At 33.6% G+C, this 19686-nt stretch overlaps 1 protein-coding gene across 8 annotated transcripts in view; it reads right to left on the bottom strand.

Annotated features, from left to right (window-relative positions):
• LOC100642625 (PDF receptor) overlaps positions 1 to 19686 on the bottom strand; it is a 66373-nt gene that overhangs the window by 30341 nt on the left and 16346 nt on the right. Inside the window, exon 1 of one of the 8 annotated variants that reach the window (XM_048413393.1) lies at positions 10209 to 10339. The exons of the other annotated variants lie outside the window; for them this stretch is intronic. The gene's annotated coding sequence lies outside the window, so the exon portion shown is untranslated. Of the gene's footprint in view, positions 1 to 10208; positions 10340 to 19686 lie in introns of those variants that run through there. 8 annotated transcript variants of the gene reach the window in all.

Consider the following 19686-nt stretch of genomic DNA (forward strand, 5'->3'; position numbering starts at 1 on the left):
AACACCTTTAAGTCAAGACGTTCTTTATAGTTATTGCTCCATCAGGTAAAAAGTGGGTTTTTCCATTTTTCCGGGGATTTCCAGCTGCAAGCGACCAGTGGTGGGGCGACCGACATCCAGCAAGAGCTTTCCTCTACGGCAACATCGTCACTGAACTTTACTGGTTCAACCACTACAGATAAGTCAACATCTCTGTATTGGTTTACCATCGTCAGATCAGTCATCATCCCTGCACTGGATTCGCATCTGTAACCCAGCCAACATCACGGTACTGGGTTTACATCTTTAACTCAGTCAACATCTCTGCACTGGTTTATCAGCCTTAGATCAGTCATCTAGTTAACTTATATTTATACACACCAAGCGTAAACATCTTATCTACAAGTTGTTGGAATAAAGTGTAAATTATTATCTGTTAGTTCAGTGTTATAGTCAATTTAACCACCTCTATTGTCCTAACCAAAATAGGGAATCGATCATTTCCTGGTGTCGACTGTATAATTGTAATGGGACTTTACCACTCCCGTTGGCGCGCTTCCTCGCTGTTGAGGTGTCTACTTCAAGAAAAACTCTACATCTTTATTTATGTGACCTGAAGACTGCTATTACGAAGAAATATCCTAAATAAAGAGCAGTGCATATCATTGTACCCTTGAATATACATCATCTTTATTTATGTGACCTGAAGACTGCTATTACGCAGAAATATCCTAAATAAAGAGCAGTGCATATCATTGTACCCTTGAATATACATCATGTTTTGGGTTGCAAAGTTTAGGAACAAAGAAACTAATAAACAGATCTCTATTTATGTTCCCTTTAGCCTCTAGGCCAAACTGTAAGATTAACTTTTTTGGTAATGACCTTTTGCTATGAATATATGAACGTGTTCTCTATCATTCCATTGTTTAGTAACATTAAAAGAGTAAGGATCTGAATCAGCATAAACTTATATATTACACTTGTTCCCTATAGTCTCTAGCCCAACCTAACCCTAATCTAGCCCAACCTAACCCCAATCAGGCCTAACCTAATCTCAATCTAGCCCAAGCTATAAGGTTAACTTTTTGGGTAATGTCTTTTTGCTATAAATATATGAACGTGCTCCCTACCATTCCATTGTCTAGAAACTCTAAGAGAGTAAGGATCTGAATCAACATAAACTTATACTTATACCTTTAATTATTTCAATATACTTTTCTATTACAAATTCATCCACTCATTCTTCAATCAGTCAACCTCATCCTCAACACTCGCGATCGCGTCTCCCTCCAAACGGTCGAACATTGGGTTTAAGTTAGTTTTTTTAATCCAACCATCGCAAACCGATCGGCCATCAATTAGCTGGTAGCAATAGACCTACGTAAATAAAAATCTTCTCTTATTTCCCTCTGCTAATACTGTCAGTTAGCCAAGGCAGCTGTAGGTCAAAGCTATCGTTGGTCAAGTCTGGTATCGGTTAAAGCTATCGTTGGTTAAGTCTGGTATCGGACAAAGCTATCGTTGGTCAAGTCTGGTATAGGCCAATTCTAGCGTCGATCAGCTCTAGTGTCGGTGAATAGTTGTCGGTGAAATGTGTGTCAGGAAGATCCGTGTCGGTAATTTTAATGGGACCCGTTTCTACTCTACATGCTAAAGTCACGATGGTCACGATCAAATTGCTTCGCGCGGCTTCATGGGATCTCGTATCCATGGTATACGTATCTATCCATATCATAGCTACCACTGAAGGGAATCCCCAACAAGGGCTGCTAGTGTTTCCTTGTTGCACGACTGATAATCAGCAACATAACTTGATCCGAAATCAATTGTTCACGAGACATTAATAATACAATGATGAAATTCTTTTAGTTTTCACTTTCTTTTAAAGCAAACATTTACCAACGTATATGTGAGATTTTTTTCTGACCAGAATAAGACCAAACACGATACAGCTTAAATCACATCTACATACATATTTAATAGACGAAAGAAACTAAGTTGATATCATTGAACAAGTAAATATACTGCGAATTATATCGTGTTTTGGTATTGTTTCAATCCTACCATTACACTGGTACAAGTTTTATTGAACAAAAATTGAAAAGAAGAAAGTCCCATCGCTGTGTTGGTATTGTCTCACCGATATATTGTCTTCCCTTTCTCTTCCACTCGCGTTGTCCGTTTCTAAGTTCGACAAAATAGTATCTATACTGTACACTTAGCATCGATTCCTTCCTCCATGAACGCCTGGCTCGACCACCAATTTGCGACTGTTGTACTGCAGTTTACCGCAGATTTAGAGTGTCTAAACATCTGTTAGTGGAGGATCGTATGTATAAGAGCTAGTTCTCTTCTACTAATTTCTGACTATTCCCTGAATAAAACTGAGAGATACACCAAAAATACTTTTTCTAAAAGGACACTCTGAAAGAAGCTACCTGACCTTTGACCTGCCTGCTGTAACGTTTCAAATAAAACTGGCATGTGAACTGACCGATATAAAATTCTTTTACGAAAAACACTCTAAAATAACCACTTAACCTTTGGCTGTAACTAGTAAATTAGAAAAAACAACTAACACACAATTCAAAGATCGAGCAACTGGAGATCATCTTAAGAGACACGTAACCTTTGACCTGGCAAACGCAACAGCCCCTTTAAAGGGAATACCGTGGACCATTTAAAGCGAGATGAGACTATCGATATTGAAAAATGTAGCATCCAAACTGAAAGGGAGATGATGCCATTATACTATCGGATCGTTACGTCTCAGTGTCATCTTCTCCATCGATGGCTTCACTTTTATCATACAACAGAAGAATCGATGAGACAGTCTATCTACCTATAGTCCATCAGGACAACCTGACATCCTTTTCGCTGATCAATTTTTCATTAACGCGGAACCTCTCGAGAAAGCTTACCAATATTAATTATATGCTATAGGGAGAAAAATATTCGGTCGATCGAATTGCTCGACCGATATCCGGCCCGGATCTTCCGCTTGCCAAGCGGGTACTTCCCCAATTAAATTACACAGGCTGACGGCAAAAATTTGTTCCTACGTTCCTAAAGTTTCAAATAGCTGCCATTTATAGTACTACTATTATATAACAAATTTTGTTAAAATAGTAGAAAATTCGAAAAATGTAAAACTTTAAAAATTTTCTATTGGAAGTGTACTGTGACTGATGTATCGCGGATTCGTACTACTTGCAAGTAGTTAAGGAGTATAACTGCTAGGTATAAATTATTAGGGTTCAGGATATCTACAGATTATTGAAAATTTCTAACAAATTTTGTTTTATCTGGTATTTTGCTTTAGTTTCCATTAGTGTTAATTTAATTTTATTTTATTTAGCGTTTTAGATTGCGAGACATATATAATGCGAATGAAATAATTTATCATTAGCTGTTATCAGAAGTATTTGTTATCGGAAAATCATACTATCTAAGAATTTAATACTTCTGTGTCAATTTCAAATTGTATTTTTGATAAAACTAACCCATTGCTGGAAAAATCGATCGCCCAGCTCCTCAGTACTGAACTACGGACATTCATGAATTTATGGAAAATTTTGACGCGCCAAAGTGCACAGAGTGCGCGTAATATGCAAAGTTTACAACTCGTTACAATATTTCGTAGATGAAACAATTTTTTATCCATGTTCCAGATTTTTAGTTATATGTACAAAAATATGAATTTGCCTAAATATCCGCAGTCTGCTCATCACCATATTCATTTTTTATTCGAGTTCCAGATTTTTAAAAATATTCCTAAAAATGTGAATTTGCCTAAATATCCTCAGTCTATTCATCACCATCGCAATTTTTTTATTCCAATCCCAGGTTTCTAAAAATACTCCTTAAAATATGAATTTGCTCAAATATCTCCATTCTGTTCATCACCATCTCCATTTTTTATTCAAATTCCAGATTTTTTAAAATATTTCGAAAAATACGAATTTGTCCAAGCATCCACGGTCTACTGATTATCATCTGAAAGTCATCACCAAACAAACGAGTAGGTGTCGTAGATTCACCGTAGCTGTCGATTGTGGTTCCATCCTTGAATGATCAGTGGTGAAGTTCATGTGTAAAATTTCACGGAAAGAAGAGAAGACTTTTTCTTCTTCTTCTTCTTCTTCTCCGAGAAAAGTGGAGGTAGAAGCTTGGAAGAGGCTTGAAGAAAGTCGGAGAAATTCTGCTCCATCGTTCAATGATCAGCAGCGAAGTTGATGTGCAAAGTTTCCAGAGACAAGGAAGAGGACTTTTTATTTTTATTGTGAGAGAAACGTGGAGGCAGAAGCTTTGAAGGGGCCTGAAGAAATTGGAAATCGATCAACTCAGGAGAAAGAGGGCTAAATAGAGGGAAATCGTATATTCCAAGGATCAGGCAGGATTTTCCTCGGCCGATCCATTTGCAGGTTGGAGAATCAAAGAGTATGAGTTTCATACGTTAACACATTGGAATTTTGTTTCCTCTTATTTGTGTAAGATTATTGAATTCCCTTTAATATATTGCAGTAAAGAGAATATGAAAATGGAAGTGGTGCTGTGTTTTTTTAAACTCTTGGAGAAAAAATAGGAGAAGTGTCCGGATGACGCGTTAAATGCTTCCATTGGATTCACATAGAATTTTATTTGCAATTTCTCGCTGGTCCATTGGGCAATTGAATTCTGCTTTTCAATGTATTGCGGTTTAAGGGTGGAAAGTAGAACGTGAAAATGGAGTTTCTCTGAATAGTGTTTTTAAACTCTTGAAGGATAAAGTACAACCGAAAAAAAGAAGAGACGTTTCAATCATTGTAGTAAATTATGGAAATAATAAAAAATAATAAATTTTTAATACTAAAGATCGATTTAAAATTTCCGTACTTTTCATTAGATTTTTAGGATTATTTGAAGGCCAGTTTTTTTATTCAAATTCTATTATCCCGATCATGTAGAATGCACCCCGAATGTTTGACTCAGCTCCATTCGAGTTCCCATTCGGATCAGGCGATAAAAGCAGAGCACTGGCCAGAAACAGAAAAAGTACATAAATGACAAACCAGTAACGATTTTTCAAGGATTATCGTCAATTTTCACCATTCGGTCGTTTCGAGCAATCAACGTCAGCCACGCTTTCCTGTGAATCCTTTCCGGCACGTAAATCAATGAATCTGTATAAATATTTCGATGATGACCACTATCATCCCCTGCACTCATCCTTGGTCGCTGGCCACTAAGCCTAAGCCTCCCAGAAATTGTCTCGCTAGTTGACCGAGAATACATGGCAGTAATACGCCCAGCGTTCCACTCCGCCCATAACACACCAAATATGAGCAAGCATAAATGTTACCTTCTTTCACCCTACTCCTAACCTAAAATATTTTCCTCCTTCCCATAAATCCTCCCAAATATTCTCCCGCTGGTTCCTCAAATGATCTAAGACAAAGAAATCGAACCAACGCACAGTGCGTATAATAATATTATTTGGATCTTTTTTATATCCCTCATTTGTCTACAATGTACAACTTATTTATTGGAGAAAAGAAAAAAAATTGTTCATAGTTTTATTTCTTCCTTATTCGCTCATATCACTCGTGTTAGCCAGAGAGAAGTTTTCAGTACTCAAATTCTCAAATTTTTGCTCTGCTATTTTGAACGACAAACTATTTTGAACGACACAGAGAAAACCATTTCATTGCAAATCAGTTTGCTACAAGTAGTTCAAAATGTTATTGGACGAAGTTTGAAGAAGTTTAAAATCCTATAAAACAAATAATAGGATTTTTGAAACTGTTACAAATTGTTTTTGAAACCGTCAAAGTATTTGAACGGTATCGATGGAACTACGAAAATAATTTTTATTATTTGTGACATCAATAAAAGGAATATACATGGACAAAACAAATACTCATGTTTTGAAAACGTTCCTTTCCATATCATTCTTGAACCATTTCCAACAATAACTTTTATTGAATTTTGAAAAATCTTATACAAGTATAAACGAGCACCAAATATATAAGAAAATCTAAATAATTCAAAGCTCAATATAAATATCCGAAATATTCAAATATCCAAAACTTTAAATAAATAAAAGGAATCCATATAATCGCTCCACAAGCTGAGGATCCACTGCTCTGTAAATGTTTGAATATCAAAAGCTCTAAATAAATAGAAAAGCCTATATAATTCTCCCATAAACTGAAGATCTACCAAACCATAGAATATCCAGAAAAAAAGGATAAAACCATTTTTGCTACTTTCAAACCATATATATCACAGCGATATTTGCTACGTAAAACCAACAGAGCAGCTACCACAGAATATTTGTCTACCAAAAAAAAAGACAAAAAAAGAGAGAGGAGCGACCAATAAAAGCGAAATTTCGCGACCAGGAAATAGTCCCTAAAGCTAAATGACGAAAAGGACGAAGAAAAATAAGAGGAAATCACACAGACTGCTTGGTTGTTTGCCAGAAAGTCGAGATCCAACATTCAGCGTACGCACCATACATTTCAGGCTCGTGTTCATAGCTGAATAGAGTCTAATTCGGAAACGTCGTCATGTTCTACCGACAAGATTCATGTTTCTCCTCTGATTGTTCATCTCGAAATGTTCAAGATAGATTGAATAGGATCTGCAAGACAGGTTGATTCAGAAACTTTAAGAAGCAATAAATGGAAGCTATTGGACAACTTGTACCATTGAATTAAAATTTGAATTTTGCAAATAATATTTGCACATTAGTAGATTTTAGTATAATAAGATCTTTGTTTTTTGTTTTTTAGCAAGTACTTTGTAAAACATATGAAATTTATTATTTATCTCTGAAAGGATTATTTAATTCTAAAATTTCCAAATTTCCTAATCTCTTCATTCCCAGGTTTCCCCACTTCCCCACAGCTCCCTTCCTTAATTTCCAAGTTTCCTAATTTCCTGATTCTAAAGTAAGTGCCCTAATTTCCTAATTACTTAATTCTCAAGTTTCTCCATTTCCCAGCTCCCGAATTTCTTAACTTCCAAATTTTCAGATTTCCCTATTTCTAAATTTACAAATTATAAAAGTTTCAAAAGACCGAAATGGAAAAAAAGTGAAACTTGAAAAATTTATCAGGCCGAAAAACGAACATTAAACATGGAAGACATGGAATCCCATAGATTCCATGTCGTTCGACGAGGGAAATTATTTTTTGATATTTCAAAATGAACAGAAAAATGGTGAAAAAACCCCAGAGAACAGAGAAAAATACTGGTACGGCAGCGCGATATTCCAGTGAAATAGGTCAGGCAAAAGACTAACACGTATCTCTAGAACGAATTTAGTAATGGTTGAAATGACTCCCTTGAAAAATTCTCGCGAATTTTAACTTTAAATTCTTTTCCTTTAGAGTGAAATTGATTCTGTTTTACAGTCTTTGCTTGACGACTGCTCTATAATTACCTGTTTTAATATACCTTTTTAGGTACAAAGTACTGAGAAATAAATAATAATAGATAAAAGGAAATTTATCTGTTTTTCTCTGCATGAATATTTTGCTATTCAATTAATTGGATGTTTCTACTAAAATCAAATAAAATTCTATTACACTAATATAACCAAAAATCTTGTATTTCTTCCACTAACAATTTTCACTGTTCACTAAAGTAACAAATATTCTTGTTTTCCCTCTCCTCGCTACTATAAGGAAAGATCTTTTCTCTCATTAATATCCGCATCCAGAAATATAATAAAAAAAAACTTCCCTCATTTTTTCATCAATATACATAGTCCCATTTTCTATCCTAATCTAAAAACCAGATGCTATAATGCTAACACGAGCAACAGTTCATTATTCAATTAATTTTTAGCTTCCAATATTTCGTAGTATGAGTAACCAGATGTGTGCACGCTTTCAAACGGTTCTCATCTCTACCTGTCTCTCCCTGTCTCTCCTCGTCTCTCCCCGTCTCTCCCCGTCTCTCCCTCGAGGCAATCGAGTTATCAATCGTACCAAGAAAGTTGCGAGGTACAGATACGTCCCAGGATCACGTTGATTCGTCTTACGCTGTTTAAGCGAGTTTCATGAACCGCTGAACTCTGCAAAACCAGCTAGAACACGACTACTTTGAAATTCATTACTATGTAAGAAACAAAGGTGACGATAACTACCTGATGAAATTCTCGCGGAATTCGATTCTGTTGAAATTATAACACACAGTACGTGATTTGGTGGAATAATTTGGGAGTTTGTTAACACATTGAAGACGTCTTTTGAGAATTCCCTAAGAGAAACTTCAAAGATAGTGATTTTTGAAAATGTTTATGAGAAAGAAGCGTTTGTCTAATTTTATTAAGAATGGAAATAAGAATAAGGGTATTAGAGCGATTGTACGTCCGTTTAGAGCGTTTTCGCCCTTCCTGTTATTTATTTTCACGGTGGTAATAGAGCAAACATTTTCATTAAAAGAGATAACCATATCATAAAAGATTATTCGTAATTAGAAGATAATTCATAAATCACAAATCTTCATTATCGTCTAAAGAAATCTTTCTATTCTATAGTTGCACAAAAGACATCTGAGTCTGAAATATTGTTCTGAAATCTAAAGAATCCTCAGACAAGAAAATAATACACGAAGAAATACTTTGTAGTGTAAGGAATTTTCTTACGATTCACACACATATAAAGAATCTTTGTACAAACTAAAATACCTCTCTTGAAATATTCGCCAAACTATTCTCATAAAATATAAAGAACTGTCTACGAATAGAAGAAGGGAAATCTAACGTGGAAAATCTTATTACACTCCAAGAAATCTTCCTAATCTAAAATTCTTTCTCTCTACAGAAGATATCAAAAATCTCTTAATACAAAAACTTTTCTCGCGGCCCAAAGAATTGCCTGAAAGAAAAGTCTTAAAAAAACTCTTTACATAACATTGAATGCTATTAATCCTGAAATATTCCTCTAGAATCTGAAGAATCTCCCTGTAAACCTTTAAGCTAAGAAATTCCTCTGTATTTCTCTTTGCTAATCCACCACCAAACTTTCATGGTTAAAACAGTTCTACAAATAGGAGGAAGTATCGCGACAAGGAAACAGAGGATTCTCTTCAATTAAGAAAGTTTGCTCCATTGAAAACGATAGGATCCATCAACTAAAAAGGAATATCAATTGCCACTGCTTGATTCGCGACTCCGCATCAGAACTTCGCGTTGAAATGGGACGATCGATTGCGAGGAGAATAGTCATGGCTGGCAAGGACAACTGGTTTTTGTAGGTCAGAAATCTCACTGTACGTTAGCCGGCATCAGCTGGCTGGAAAAGTGAAAGAAGCACTTCTTTTTCGCCGGAGGAAGCACGGCACAGAAATAGAAACCGCCTCAACATGCTCTGGTTATATTTATACCATTCAATTCTTACTTCTTCTATTTTTCATCAGGGTTTCGCAACAATCGTCAGCTGAAGAAAGATTCATAAAGAGGATGATGAACCATAGTGCAAGGAACTCGTCGGAGCGTTCCTCTCATATTATGCAAATGGTATTAAAACATTGAAAATATCATGATCGCGTTGAAAACTAAGAAGAACAGGAACCATGTTCGTTCTGAATCTTCATTTTAATCACAAATTTCAACTATTGAAGTGAGTTATTGAAATAATTTATTAATGTAATTATTCGAAGTCATTGTCCAGATTGAATATTTCATTTAAATTGTATATGTGGTATTTTGGTGATGTTTATATTAAGCACGGTGCGTTGGCATTATGATAATGTAACTGACGCGACACTAACGCCAAATGTGTCACTCACTACCGTACAATATGCACATCTATTCATTTATTTGTTCATATATTCATCTATTCTATTTTTCTAATGCTGGTTATTAATGATTTATAATGATTATTTCTTTATTACTTTTATTTTTTTTATTCATAGGATATTCTGTTAATTCTAAATTATATTTTGTTGATTTTTGAAGTAAAAATTCCATGTAAATAAATTCGAGGTTATAAAGCTGCCATAGTGCTCATAACGTTTCACATTTTTACCTTTAATAAATCGTATCAGCATGATTAATAACCATGCAGAGTGAAAAATTATTAAACGGATGATCCATCACGAAACTGCAATTCCAATTACACGTGCTCCATTCTCATGCATATAAAACGGTTACACAACGAGGAACAATCGTTTCACATACTGCATCGTTTACTATACAACGGTGAGCGTTTTCGTTTGTCAAAATGACATACCATTGTATCCTTGTCAGTGTCGTCGCTTGGAAATTATTACTGTATCACGTGTAGATGATCTTCACGAAGACAGGTTGAATAAATTCCTTTCTTGAGCTAGCGTTCAGAACAGTGTTTCATTCGTCTCACGAAACGTGAAGAAAAACGCAGTACTCTGTCTTCTTTAAATGATCGATGAATTGCAACAAATTTATGAAAATTCATATTCTTTTTTAATAACATGAAAGAAATTATAATTATATCTACGTAAATACATAGAAGAATATGGCAATATGGCAAAATATGAAAACATAATATATAAACAAAATTGATAAATAGGGAGCAACGTTTACCTAAGAAGCCAATATAGTTTCGAATTCCACGCTAATTAGCAAGCAAGGTCTAAGATATACTCTGCTCGTAATCTAACATCTAAGCCTAACAGCATCTTCATCATCCTGCTTAATTGCAGCACTGCACATTAGTTCGCATTATCGAGCATGGTAATTGCCTTTATGAACGTGCAACACAGATTTCGGAGTTGAAAATTCCATAGAGAATTCCAGCTTCAGTGCCAGAGGTCAGATATTGCGTTTACTTAATCCAATGATCTACGTATGTAAAAGGAAACCCAAATCTACAATAAGAAAGATAGCGCATGTGAGAGGGTTCATCCTGTATGTTTATTTTTGAAATTTTTTAATCTTCTGGCATTTCCAGAATTTTCGAACTTCTTGAAACTATCATAATTTAATCAGAGAGAAAGCTATTGTAATTTAATCACGAAGGAAATCATGAATTTAAATCTGCATTTTATAGTTTGAGTAGTACGACATTGATAAATGATTCTGTCGCGACTCTTTCGTTTACAGTTTTAATAAAAAATAACTTTTCTCAGACATAATATTCGAAATCTCAAAAATTTACTCCCACCCTCAAAAAATATTTAAAGACTCCAATAAAGAACCAAAATTTTCTTCATGTATAGAGTATGTCTGCAATTAATTATTCATAAAGGAAAATGATTTTCAGTTTATGGAAATTAGAGAAGCGCATCTGGCGCGATAGATGCACAACTTTGTATGCCAGTCAACAGCAGGCCGAAACGGTGATTAATTAACGCGTGACAAAACAATATTCAATCAAAGTATCATCCAAGAATTAAAGAGGATCCCATTAGTCCGCAAACTGAACGATTACGTGAATTACACAGAAATAATATTGTATTGTGATCTAATAAAATAATTAAAGTTAGAAACATTGAAATCTAACTCAACCACACATATATAGGTGTGCCATAAAATAATTAATATCTCTTTCCAATCAGAATTAAGGAAACAAGATAATTTGTCCAATATTTCATTAATTTTCTACTTATTAATACGGATTTTTTTAAAAATCCCTACAATATTTAAAAGATCAAGGCTACAAAAATAATTGTTGCAAGGTAGCTCTATATTAATTTAATCAGTGCTTTTATGTTAGAGGATATCTATTCAAAAGATTTATAATTGAATTAATATTCTTATCAATAAAATGAAACAAATATAACAATAACTGCTTTGTATAATAGAATTATTTCTGTTTTTGTGCCCATTTTATTACTGTAATTTTATTACTGCCTATTATATTATTATATTATATTAATATTACTGCCCATTTTATACATGTAATGAGAATTATTTAAAATAATTTTTATTCTATATCCTAAAGATATGTAAAAATAACCTATAATTTAATTTTATTTATTATTAACCATACTTTAATAATTATATCTTATATTTTAATCATAAGTCATTTAAAATAGAATTATAGAATAATTAAATGAACACGAAAACGCAAATAATTACATTTCTTGGCAAGAACAGTGTATTTTGCAACTGATATAATTGTTTCTCTGCTTTTGTAATGAAGATCTCGCGTCAAAAGTTGAAGGCCCATTAACTCAACTGAAAAGGTATCCTGTGAGGGAACAAGTTTCGTCTCTTTTACATCAACAAAATGTAACTCCAGTTAACTACTACTTCTGTTCATCCTTGTCATTTCTCATTCAAATCTCTTTGCTTAAAAGTTCCTTCGGGGCTCCCTTTGATAGAAATAAAATAGATCCAAGCAGAAATGTCAAAGAAATCTCATTTACTCCAGTTTCTTTAGTAAAAAGTCATCAGGTCGAGCAAGAATAATCATAGAGGCGAGTGACTCGGGGCGTTGAGGGATGCTCGATCCAATTTCTGATTTAGGATAAAAAAAGAAGGATACGGAAACCTTTTCACTAGTTAGAAACTGGCATGTGGAATAATTTCATGTAGTTGGTTGTGCGACTGTTAGAAGTTTTAACGAAACACCTCTCGAAAGTCAAAACTTAATCTGGCTAAAGGTACTTTAACCTCAAAAGCTTCGGATTAGGATCGCGTTTAATGCTTACGACATCATAGCTTTAATGGACCGTGCATTCAGATTTTCAATATTAAGAATCTTATGTTTAAGTTAGAACATGTTTATCGATATTGATTCAAGTTTTAATTATGTGTTTACAGGTTATGTTTTTATTGATTAAATAGTTCTGTCTTTTCAATGTTAAGAATTTGTACTTTGCCCGTTAAGATTTATTTGTTGATGTTAGCCAAACATTTAAAGTTATATAAGTTAGATTTTTGTTGTTTTAGTGCTTCGTGAACTTATCTTTGCAATGTTGACAGTTTTTAGGTTAGGATTTTATTTACTGATAGTAGGTGGACTTTTAATTTAGTTAGGCTTTCAAGATTTAAATGTCTCGTGCTCCTGTTTTTCTAATTTTAAAAGCTTTTACTTTAAATTAGAATATTTTTGTTTATATTAGGTAAATTTTTTTTAAGATTTTAGCTAAATTTTTTCAAAATTAAATTAGATTTCTATTGCTTAAAATACGTGATTTGTGCGATGTTCAACTAAAAATATGATGCATCAAGTATCTATATAGAAACTGGAATCTTCTTTCATTTTCTAAGAAAATTATTAACCGTGTTATTATTTTCCCGGAATATAAAAACCACGCAGAAGAAAATAGGCACGAAATTGATTTGGGTTTATAGAAGAGAATCTTTATGGGGATTATTGAGAGGAGCTTTGAAGTCTATCGTTCATGACGATATTTCTACTTTGTGGAATGACATGAAAGGACGAATTTAAAATGCATATTGAAATATGAATCATAGATATGAAGTAGGAATGGCATTCATTCATGGTTTAATCGCGGAAAACGACAGAAATATTTAAAAATAAGTTTGACTGCTTGAAATAATTTAATATTTAAAAATAGTACTATTTGTTTCGCTTGAGAAATCAAACAATCTGGATGTACAAAGAACTTTCTGAATAAAAGAGCAGATTCACAAGATTGGACGATTGTGTATTAACCTTTTAAAAATTGTAAGCTTCCTGTTATCGTATGTTAGCTTTGGAAAAGGACCAGCTTTTTGTTACTGAACATCGACTTTCAAAACTTTAATCTCTTTGTTATAACGTATTAACATAAAAAAATGTAGCTTTTAAAATCAAAAGCTACTTAAAAGAACTGGACATCAAAAATTTAAAACTGTTTTATCCCATTGTAATACCATATCATACTACGTATATCATTGCAAAGCCTTTTATTTGTAATTTTCTTTCATATTAAATAAAAAGCAAATTGTATATAAAAAAGTATATGAATAATTTAAGAACTAAGCACGAAATATTGAAATGACTCTCTCTCTTTCACTCTCTTTATTAAATCTAGTATAAAATTATAATTGCTACATATTCATTCACTTATACAATCGTTTGTATTTTGTTATAATCGTTGTATTGCTACATCAATACTATTATAATAATGTGAAAATTATCCGTTCTATTGCTTTCACCAATGAAAGATGAAAAACGAGAAAAGCTTATTATAGAAATAAATTGTCAAACACATTTATAACCTTTTCCCCCTTCTAATCTAACCTAAATCTAATATTCTTTTCTTTCCTATCAAATGCAAACCTGATTTTCTACTTCTTCTGATTTAACCCAACACTAATTTTTCCTTTCCAATATAATTCAAATCTTCTTTTCTTTGTAACTTAATCCAAAACTAACCTTTTCTTCACAATATAATCCAAACCTAACCTCTTTTTCTTTTTCGAGTGTTTTTGGGTGAGAAACATGAAATATGAATGAATTAGAAAGAAATATTCGTCGACTAACTCATTGTCCTTCAGCAACCATTAACGTACTGTATTTCTAATATAAAATGATTACTTATTAAAAAATTGTTTATAAATTGTTAAAAATGAAAACTTGCAATTTTGTGAAATCTATATAACTTGAAAATTAATTCCCAAACAACATTTCTACCATATATATGAGCTTCTCATTATCTCATTATCTTGATGCATAGAATCACACCTCATAAACATCGCCCACTTGATGTTAGCGCTTTGTATAGTTCAGTGTGTTTTGCTATGTTCGATTGAAACCTTTTTACCATAGGTCACAGGTAATACAATAGATCGAGAAACGATCGTCATCGAGCGATTTAATTCTACACTTAACTCAACCTAAACATTTGCTTTCGTTACAATTGCGTATTTCAAATTGATCACTCGATTGGATAAACAAGATTCGTTTAATTATGCATCATCCCTCGATGCTAACGATCATGATACGTGAGAACGCAATCGTAAATCGTCAGACCTAAAGCGTTTCGTTCTCGTTGATGTGCCTCGTGGCAAATTTTAATCTACGGAGTGACCCATGAGAATTTCATTTCTAGTTTTACCTTACATCTAGAAAGAGGTCGCCGTTATTAAAATGGAAATTATTTGGTTACCAAGAATTCTTTTACATAAATTTATTCTACTCTGTGAATAATTTGTTCACATGAGAAGACAAATAAAGAGGGGAAAAGCAAAGAGCGTATAGAAAATTATTCTTTCATTTAGCGAAGTTCTTTCTTTCTGATGGAAAAGAAAGTTAAAGGCTGATTTAGAAAAATTGGATACTTCAGTTGAAAAATATAATTTTTTTTTAGATTACATTTTTTACGAATTTGTATGAAATTCAAGGAATAGCAGGAATATAGCTTCAATTTGCTTCAAATTGAAACGAAAGATTAATTTACCTAAACAAAATTCCAGTCTAAGAGAAAACAACGAAAAAATATACAGAATCTATCTTCTAGAGCCAAAATTGAATTTTGATAACTTGCCAAAGAACCAATAAAACGAAAAGATTGAAAATAGGTAGCAGGAAACAGAACTGGAAAGTTAATCGATGTGCCAAACACATTAATTCCAAACCATTTCCAACTACTAACGAATCAGTAACTGCCTCCTACGCGTGTTGCATCGAATTCTCTCGCATCGAGAACGAAACCGATCGTCAGCTATCGAGTACCTCTTATTCTGCAAACAAAAATTGCACCAATAAAATCCAACGATTTCCATTAGTACCTTCAAGACTAAGAGCAACATCGTTCGAAAAACAGAAACTACAATATCATAGAAAAATTGCAGGGAGTTGGCTTGGCAACTAAGTGATTGCAGATTTTGTCATTAGATGGTATTGACAAAATCCACAATCACTTAGTTGCCAACTCAATATTTGCATGAAGAAAAACAGCACCGTCACAGAGAAAAATCAACTAATCCTAAAACGAAGAACAAAGGAGTTTAAAAAAATAACAGTATAATTTCGAAAGTGTTATATTTGACATAACCTAAAAACTCACAAATGAAACAAACCTCCATTTGGATTACGTTACTTTCCTTATATCCACAAAAATATAAACTTGCATAGAATTTTGTAGTTTACTCGTTATAGTACGTTCATTAAAAAGTTTCTATAAATGATTGAGATGTACCCATGAACAAATTGCTCCACGTAACAACCCAGGTGAAAGGGGAGACCAAGCGTGCGATTCCGTGCTTCTTCTAAAATCTGCCCGCTAATTACAGCAGTATCGCGCGCCCATTGTTCACGAAAGCCTCGGTTACGAGCCCATCCGACTATCGAGCCTTGACCTGGATGAACGCTTAACGATTGGAACCAGCCTGATTCAAGATCCCCTGGGATTTTGGCGAAATTTTCCTCTGGACAATGATTTGAGAATTTAATGAGGAAAGGAGATTGGATTTTGTTTGGCAGGACGGGGCAGTTTGAATTGAATTAAACTGGAATAATCAACTTCGAAATTAATAAATAATTGGCTTTTGCTTTGGATTGGTTAGTATTTACGTTTTGTGATTGTGCTTTGTTAGAAGGTTTTATTGGCATCGGAATTTTGAAACTATTTTATGGACTCCTTAAGCATTCTGCTGGATATTAACATTGCAATATTTTGAAGTGAACTATTGAAACAAAAGCCAGCATAAATAGATGATCATATTTTGATTTACACAGATTTCAATTGGTTTGTTGAAAAGTTTTACCTTTGGAATGTTTGGGTAATGTTAATATTGGTGAATATTAGTATTCACCATTAAATTAGATTAAATTAGATTGGATTGAATTTTGGAATAAATAGATTTATCATATTTGACTTTTACTTATTTTCAATTAAGATTTTAAAGAATTGTCATAATCTTGGAATTTTACAACTATTTCAATAACTTTTTCAGTAATCTGATCAAATTGATATAGGTACTGTAGCGTGTTATAACAATGTTCAATTATATAAGTAATATTAATTCTACATTATATAATATAGAGGGTGTCCCACGCAATTAGATCAAACTACATCTCTGAAATGTCAGAGATGAAAAAGGGCGATGAAAAAGAATATGAGGATAGAATAAAATGACAAAGAACGGTATACCATCGGATGTTAACATTGTGCTTTTTTATGAATATATAGAAGGTGTGACTACTGCTTCATTTTTTAGAAGCAACCTTATACTGTCGAATGTGGATATTGCGTAATTGACCTTTTTAAATATAATTGTCACATTTTCTCCCATCTCCATTTTTTTTTTTTTTTTTTTTTTTTTTTTGTAAGAAAGTAATTTAAGAAGCAATTTAAATGAGAAAGAATATATCATGTGTAACGCGTAAAAAAATGTCGGTCTACCTGTTGATGTGCAAAGTGCTGGCGATTTTTCACATCTCTTTTCAAACTCAGTAGTCTGAAACTACCGTGTGGCTTACTCTATATGCGTTTGAATCGTGAGAAATGGATTCGGTTGGAGCTATCTTTTATTCTGCGGACGTCATGAGGCGACAGATTACACCTTAATCACGCAGAGAGTGGTAAATGGTAAAATAGGCATTTGTAGTATTGGCATTGGCTAGTAGCGCCATCGCCTGTCCTGCCGCTTGCAGCTTACAGCTCTGCATGACCACGGTCTTACGCGGATTTCTACGATTAAGACCTTTGTCAGCCGAATTTTCAAAATCGTTTACTTCCGTGAAAAATGGCCCTCATCTTCTTCAACTTTAGCATCCTAAAATACCGCCAAAATGACACATTCAGATGAAAGGTTTCGCGATCTGAATACTATACTTTAGGTAGGTGGCGTTTTGTTCCGTAATCTTTCTCAAGGTTCCTTTGAATATTCTATGCTTCCAGAACCTCTCAGATTCCTTGGGCCCTTCACGTTCTTTAAAAATCGAAACGAATTTTCCCAATAATAATGATAAAGCTACTAACCATAAAAATTCCTTTGGGTCCAATAGCAGTATATCCATGTCAATAGCTCGTCGATGTAGTTAACATGGTCCAGTGACCACTATAATGCCAGAGGCACCCAGAATCGAGGAAGCCAGGAGGAAATTTATGGAACACTGGTTGCATATCGAAAGGATGAAATTATAGCGACGACCTAGTGACTGTTGCGTAGGCAGATAGTGGCGTATTGCATGCTAAACGAGAAGCCACAGTCCTACAGATGTCTGCAATCACAGCTCTTCTCATTCTAGGTTCGCTAACCCTCAAGGTCGAAGAACGTTGCAACGTTCTTAACGAGTTACCAACCACTGTTCGCTACAGTTACCGATTCTCAACTATTCCAATAATTGTGGTTCCAGGATCGGATGAGAGATTCTAATTTTATCACGTGTTAGAATAGAAATACTTTTTCTTGTTCATTCTTCGTGAAAATTTTAATTTCATCGCTCGATGGAATGGAATGGGTATACTTTTTCCTGTTCATTCTTTATGAAAATGTAATTCTAGCACGTGGATAGAATATTCCGGAGAATCATAATCTCGTGAAATAATAATAAAAACGAGAAAAGACAGTGACTTTTTAATAAAAATAGAGAACCTGACTTTTCGCTATTGATGAAACATCCTTGTGATAGAATTTTAAATTCTAATTTTCAAATATACATGATTTCAGCTGTATTTTGTGGATAATAACAAATAAAATAAGAACGAGAAAGTTGCAATTTTTTAGTGTAAAATATCAAACAGACGAAATAATATAAAATGATAAAGGAATAATAATATCTAACATTAAAATTAAAATAAAGTTGTAACTTGATATAATGAAGGGGGCTAATCTTTTCCTATTGATGAAACTATATTAATTCGTAATATTCCCTAAAATATTCTAACTTTGAGATATTTTTCATTTCGATTTCATTAGAAATAAAAGACATTTTAACCAATAACTATCGATATGAGAAAAAGTAACGTGTCTCTGCTTATCTCTCCCGGGATCCTAAGCTCATAACACTATTCAATCTAAAGGAAAACCCGCATCATTTTCTTTCCTCGATGCTGAAAACCCAATGGAAACAGGAAAAGATCCGATCCAATAAGCATCCAAGAGATGAATAAAGAGCAGAGTCACTCTGACCGGAGACTTTTACTTCCAATCTTTTAGGCGTATCACGTACTCTCGTTTCATCTGCAATTCAAGATGTTCCTGACTGACCAAGGAAACAGATTATCCACTCGCCATGGAAAGACCGATAGACAATTTTAAGGTATTTGCAGCACGACAAATATCGTTCGAAAGTAAGACACGCTAACTGAAACACAGAAATATATATGATATAAAATTTAACAAAATAAAAAGGTCGTATGTTTAAGTGTTAGTATTAGACATAAGATGAGATACGTGTGTTTGGGATGGAAGTGTGCATAGATGTTCTAAACAAAAGCTCTATATCCAAACAAAGCACGAGAATGAGAGAAATATTATACGTAAGCAAAGTTTCCTGTGTGATGGAGCCAAAAAATAAATAAACAGATATATAGAATGCGTTTCACAATTGAACAGGGTTTTATCTGAAAGTCGGTGAGAGAGATGGAAAAAAATACTGTAGAGGGAAAAGTTGAATGATATGATAGCATCTATATTCATAGGTACTCGCTTAGTTTATTTTTTTTTCCTAGTACGTAACGATGCACCGGAAAATTGCAGTCTTTTTTTAATGGAACTGTATAATTTTTATTCGTTTATTTAATTTCATTTATATGTTCGATGCATTGTTTAACTCTCTACGAGAAAGTATTAAAATATTTGAATCGAAAAATGCTTAGTTTAAA

Source organism: Bombus terrestris, chromosome 16 (genome assembly GCF_910591885.1).
Source record: "Bombus terrestris chromosome 16, iyBomTerr1.2, whole genome shotgun sequence".
Taxonomy (NCBI): domain Eukaryota; kingdom Metazoa; phylum Arthropoda; class Insecta; order Hymenoptera; family Apidae; genus Bombus; species Bombus terrestris.